Source organism: Microcaecilia unicolor, chromosome 11, assembly GCF_901765095.1.
Source record: "Microcaecilia unicolor chromosome 11, aMicUni1.1, whole genome shotgun sequence".
In the NCBI taxonomy this organism is placed as follows: Eukaryota; Metazoa; Chordata; class Amphibia; order Gymnophiona; family Siphonopidae; genus Microcaecilia; species Microcaecilia unicolor.
Window position 1 is genome coordinate 84,475,088 of NC_044041.1, and position 7,030 is coordinate 84,482,117.

Here is a 7,030-nt window from a genome sequence, read left to right on the forward strand (position 1 = left end):
ATCTGTAGTGAAGAAGTCATTTTGAAAGACCTATCGCTGCAATGTAATATTCTCTGTGTGTAAAAAAGATTATTACTACATTGATTTATGCTTTATTAGTTCTTTTCACAGTGTAGTCATTCAAGTTTGTTTGCTCTTCCACACTGGTTTTTATGAAGGGAACCTTGGTCAAGGGCTTTGTTTTGCAGTGTGAAGGACCCGATGAATGAAAAAACTTGTCCACCCTCTTTAGCTACCAGATTTATTTATTTATTTTGTTTTATTTTGTTACATTTGTACCCCGCGCTTTCCCACTCATGGCAGGCTCAATGCGGCTTACATGGGGCAAAGGAGGGTTAAGTGATAAGCTGCATGGGTGAGTTATATTTCTGAGGGTCTTAAGTGTTTAACTTCAATTTTAAATGATTACACTGTGTATGTACATTATTGTATTAGTTATGTGATTTATTTATTTATTTGTGACATTTATATCCCACATTACCCCAAACATGTGGCTTACAATAAACAGTATTGGATACATAACAAAGAATAATGTATAAGAAAGTAATTTGTTGTAAGAATCCAATTTTACAATACAGTATCATCAACGTACTAGGATAGCTATGGATGTTTAACATTTAGAAAATCTATTGTGAATGAGAAATTGTACATGAAGCAAAGACAAAGTTAATGGTAAATAGAATAATAACCAATTCAGGTAATATTGACTTTGATTCCCTTGGTTTGTGGATATTATGTGTATTGGATACCAGAGAGGTTTGGGGATTTGTGATTTGTTTTTAACCTAGAATAAGGGCAAAGCAATGCAGGATCACCGCTTCAGAGGAGGGGTAGAGCCACGCGGAGGAGGGAAATCTGTGATGCAGAGCAGCTGTCTGAGGGGCAACTGCCCCTGACCCGATGAGTGCGTGAGACCTCACAGGTATCTTTCCATACCAAAGATGTGTCTGTGTGATCTTCATTGTACCTAGGGAGTAACTTTAGACATCACTGCTGTGGATAAAACATGTTTTACGTATAAAATTGTATCCAGGTAGATGCATGGCAGGATAGTGCCAACTCTCACCTGGTCTGCATGCAGGTGAGCCTGGGAATTTTAATGTATGTGTGTTGTTTATAAGATACAGGTGTACATACACACATTTATTTATTTAGATTTTGCTCACACCTTTTTCAGTAGTAGCTCAAGGTGAGTTACATTCAGGTACACTGGATATTTCTCTGTCCCAGGAGGGCTCACAATCTAAGTTTGTACCTGAGGCAATGGAGGGTTAGGTGACTTGTCCAAGATCACAAGGAGCAGCAGTGGGATTTGAACTGGCCACCTCTGGATTGCACTGGCCACCTCTGGATTGCAAGACCAGTGCTCTAACCACTAGGCCACTCCTCTGCTTGTTATGCTTTAGGGTTCTACATGGAATGTTTGCTACTGTTTGAGATTCTGCATGGAATCTTGTCACTCTTTAGGATTCCAGAATCTTGATATTCTTTGGGGTTCTACATGGAATCTTTATTTTTGTATTTATATTTTGCTCACACCTTTTTCAGTAGTAGCTCAAGGTGAGTTACATTCAAGTACACTGGATATTTCTCTGTCCCAGGAGGGCTCACAATCTAAGTTTTGTACCTGAGGCAATGGAGGGTTAAGTGACTTGCCCGAGATCACAAGGAGCAGCAGCAGGATTTGAACTGGCCACCTCTGGATTGCAAGACTGGTGCTCTAACCACTAGGCCACTCCTCCACTCTTCCACTCTTTTCAGAGCATGTGTAGATTAGTGCACTGGCACTGGGGCGCTAAAGTCGGTCATTGACAAGTCTATTTTGTAAAGGAATGTAGGCACTTCTGTTGTCTAAAAATAGGCACTTTAATGACATCCTTTAGTGAAATTAGTCCCATAGTGTACATACATGGGGCTGATAGGATCTTACATGTCTGATATAGAAACATAGAATATGCTGCTAAATAAGACCCTTCAAGTCTGTTCTTTGTCATTCCTGGTGCGTAGTCAGACTTCAACTTCACGTCTTCATAAATAGGAATCTTCTATGCCAGGGGTGGACAACCTCAGTTCTGAAGGGCTGCAACCCAATTGGGTTTTCAGGATTTCCCCAATGAATATGCATATCACCTTATTTGAGTAACCTAGTTCCAATCTAGTTACAATATATATTCCACCTCAAGTAACTACTTGTGTGGAGTGGAGGAGTGGCCTAGTGGTTAGAGCACTGGTCTTGCAATCCAGAGGTGGCCAATTCAAACCCCACTGCTGCTCCTTGTGATCTTGGGCAAGTCACTTAACCCTCCATTGCCTCAGGTACAAACTTATCTAACTTAGATTGTGAGCCCTCCTGGGACAGAGAAATATCCAGTGTACCTGAATGTAACTCACCTTGAGCTACTACTGAAAAAGGTGTGAGCAAAATCTAAATAATATCTCTTTTTTTAACATCAGTCAAATTTCTTTTATTATTTTTTATTTAACACATTTATATCCTACATTTTCCCACTCAGTTGCAGGCTCAATGTGGCTTACACAATACCGAAGAGGCAGGCTCCGGTTCAGTAAAATACAAATACTCAATATAGTAGTAAGCATGTAAGAAACATAAGTATAAGACAACAAAGAAATAAAGAGGGGGTGGTGATAGAAGTCCAGTACGGTCCATAGTTTTGCTGTGTCACAGGAAGCAGAAAGTTAACTTGGGTCAGGTTTAAGATATTTTAAAAAGGATTGTATTTAAAAGTGTTTGTAATAAAGGGTGGTTATAATAAAAGAAATTTGACTGATGTTAAAAAGGAGATAGTAGTTACTTGAGGTTTAATGAATATGCATGAGATCTTTTTGCATGCACTGCCTCCACTGTGTGCTAAGAAATCTCTTGCAGATTTATTGGGGAAATCCTGAAAACCTGACTGGGTTGTGGCCCTCAAGGACCGTGGTTGCCCTGCCCTGCTGTAAGCTGCTTACCCCGGGTTTTCTTGATTTCTATTACTGTTTCTGTCTCTACTGCCTCCCCATGTGCTCAGCACCCTATAATATTACAAAATATGTCCTGATGTTGACCTTGAGTCTGACCCTTTGTTCTAGGGCAGTGTTTCTCAACTCAGTCCGTGGGACACACCCAGCCAGTCAGGTTTTCAGAATATCCACAATGAATATGCATGAGATCAGGGGCGTAGCTAGGTGGGGCCATGGGGGCATGGGCCCCTGCAGATTTAGCCCTGGCCCCCCCTTCCCGCCACCACCATCAGGTACCTTTGCTGGTGGGGGTCCCCAACCCCTGCCAGCTGAAGTCCCCTTCAGCGCACGTACGTGCAGGACGTCTGGACTCACGTCAGAAACAGAATCCAGATCAGCAAAGTGCCGGACTCGGAGACCGGCGCTGAAGGGGACTTCAGCTGGTGGGGGTTGCGGACCCCTGCCAGCAAAGGTACCGGGCAGTGGCGGGGGAAGGTTGGCGGCGGGGGAGAGGGGGGATCAAAAGGGATGGGGGAGGGGCAGCGGCGCCTGGGAGGTCAAAAGTGGCAGGGGATCTGCGGCGCGGGGGGGGGGCTAAAATGTGCCCCCTCACCGCGGGCTCTGGACACCCTCCCGCTGAAGTCTTGCTTCGCCCCTGCATGAGATAGATCTGCATAGAATGAGGGTAGTGCATGCAAATTTTTCTCATGCATATTCATTGTGGATATTCTGAAAACGTGACTGGCTTGGTGTGTCCTGAGGACTGGGTTGAGAAACACTGTTCTAGGGCATTCTCTCCTCTGGAATCAGGAGGTATTTGAATGTCTCTTATGATAGCCACCTCTTCTTCCCCTCTCCTTTCTGCTTGATACAGATTACCATAGAAATTGCTCAGTTTGAAACCATTAACAGAGCTGCCCGTGTCCCCTCCACAATTTGGCTGATGGTTCTTGTGCTCTGGGAAAGGGCATGTGTAGGAACTATTCCCTGCCCTGCAACAATGCTCTAGTTGAACATCATTCTACATACAGTGGGGGAAATAAGTATTTGATCCCTTGCTGATTTTGTAAGTTTGCCCACTGACAAAGACATGAGCAGCCCATAATTGAAGGGTAGGTTATTGGTAACAGTGAGAGATAGCACATCACAAATTAAATCCGGAAAATCACATTGTGGAAAGTATATGAATTTATTTGCATTCTGCAGAGGGAAATAAGTATTTAATCCCTCTGGCAAACAAGACCTAATACTTGGTGGCAAAACCCTTGTTGGCAAGCACAGCGGTCAGACGTCTTCTGTAGTTGATGATGAGGTTTGCACACATGTCAGGAGGAATTTTGGTCCACTCCTCTTTGCAGATCATCTCTAAATCATTAAGAGTTCTGGGCTGTCGCTTGGCAACTCGCATCTTCAGCTCCCTCCATAAGTTTTCAATGGGATTAAGGTCTGGTGACTGGCTAGGCCACTCCATGACCCTAATGTGCTTCTTCCTGAGCCACTCCTTTGTTGCCTTGGCTGTATGTTTTGGGTCATTGTGCTGGAAGACCCAGCCACGACCCATTTTTAAGGCCCTGGCGGAGGGAAGGAGGTTGTCACTCAGAATTGTACGGTACATGGCCCCATCCATTCTCCCATTGATGCGGTGAAGTAGTCCTGTGCCCTTAGCAGAGAAACACCCCCAAAACATAACATTTCCACCTCCATGCTTGACAGTGGGGACGGTGTTCTTTGGGTCATAGGCAGCATTTCTCTTCCTCCAAACACGGCGAGTTGAGTTCATGCCAAAGAGCTCAATTTTTGTCTCATCTGACCACAGCACCTTCTCCCAATCACTCTCGGCATCATCCAGGTGTTCACTGGCAAACTTCAGACGGGCCGTCACATGTGCCTTCCGGAGCAGGGGGACCTTGCGGGCACTGCAGGATTGCAATCCGTTATGTCGTAATGTGTTACCAATGGTTTTCGTGGTGACAGTGGTCCCAGCTGCCTTGAGATCATTGACAAGTTCCCCCCTTGTAGTTGTAGGCTGATTTCTAACCTTCCTCATGATCAAGGATACCCCACGAGGTGAGATTTTGCGTGGAGCCCCAGATCTTTGTCGATTGACAGTCATTTTGTACTTCTTCCATTTTCTTACTATGGCACCAACAGTTGTCTCCTTCTCGCCCAGCGTCTTACTGATGGTTTTGTAGCCCATTCCAGCCTTGTGCAGGTGTATGATCTTGTCCCTGACATCCTTAGACAGCTCCTTGCTCTTGGCCATTTTGTAGAGGTTAGAGTCTGACTGATTCACTGAGTCTGTGGACAGGTGTCTTTCATACAGGTGACCATTGCCGACAGCTGTCTGTCATGCAGGTAACGAGTTGATTTGGAGCATCTACCTGGTCTGTAGGGGCCAGATCTCTTACTGGTTGGTGGGGGATCAAATACTTATTTCCCTCTGCAGAATGCAAATAAATTCATATACTTTCCACAATGTGATTTTCCGGATTTAATTTGTGATGTGCTATCTCTCACTGTTACCAATAACCTACCCTTCAATTATGGGCTGCTCATGTCTTTGTCAGTGGGCAAACTTACAAAATCAGCAAGGGATCAAATACTTATTTCCCCCACTGTAAGTACATAAGTATTGCCATACTGGGACGGACCAAAGGTCTATCAAGCCCAGCATTCTGTTTCCAACAGTAGCCAAGCCAGGTCACAAATACCTGGCAAGATCCAAAAAAACTACAAAAAAAAAATTAATGCTGCTTATCCCAGAAATAAGCAGTGGATGTTCCCCAAGTCCATTTTAATAATGGTCTATGGACTTTTCCTTTAGGAAGCCGTCCAACCCTTTTGAAAACGCTGCTAAGCTAACTGCCTTTACCACATTCTCTGGCAACAAATTCCAGAGTTTAATTACACGTTAAGTGAAGAAAATTTTTCTCCAATTCGTTTTAAATTTACTACTTTGTAGCGTCATCACATGCCCCCTAGTCCTAGTAATTTTGGGAAGAGTAAACAGATGCTTCACATCTACCTGTTCTACTCCACTCATTATTTTATAGACCTCTATCATGTCTCCCCTCAGTCGTCTTTTCTCCGTCATATTCACCTTGTTAGAGTTAGCAGGCTCTGCACGTGCAGTGGGAAACCTGCTTTCAGCCCATATGAGGGCCATCTGCTGGGTCAGAGGCTGAATAATGGACCCCAAAAAACAAGACATCAGTGCTTTGACTCTCTTTGACTCTGCTTCTGAATAAACCATTTATTTTTAGAGCAGTTTAATTAATTTACATGTTTCATGTAGATTCAATTTATTTGATATTCTGCAGATTTTCTAAAGAAATCTAAACGGTTTACAATTTTTAAAAGAAATATCTGGAAAAGGTAAACATAACAACTGAAATAGCACACAACACATAAGGAAAATGGAGAAGGAAAAGTTACAAATTAAAACAAAGGATAGTAAGAGACACAATAAAATAGGAAGCTTGGGACAATCTCAGCCATTTACCGGTGTCTAAAGAGCATCAGGTGGAAATGCCAATAAAAATTAATATGTTTTCAATTTAGATTTAAAATGATTAAAAGAAGCTTTCAATTACAAATGTAATGTAAGGGCATTCCATAAGGTTTGTGCAATTACACTAAAACAAGAATTTCTAGAAATATTTAGAAAGACCTGACGAAAAGAAGGAACGGATAAGAGACCCTGCTTAGCAGACTGAAGAGATCTAACTAGAGAGTAAGGGGCCCTTTTACTAAGCCGTGTTAAGCGTCTAGGCGAGCCCAATGCACGCCAAAATGGTGTTACCGCCCAGCTACCGTGTGGCTGTTGTGGTAATTTCATTTTTGGAGTGTGTCCGATATGCGCGTCTGAAATATTTTCGTATGCATGTATTGGGCACACGCCAAGTGGCATTTGATGTGTGAAGCCCAGTTACCAGGTGAGACTTTACCGCTAGGTCAATGGCTGGCGGTAAGGTCTCAGACCCAGAATGGACATGCGGCAATTTGAATTTTGCCGCACATCCATTTTCGGCAAAAATTTTAAAAAGGCATTTTTGTAGGTGCGCTGAAA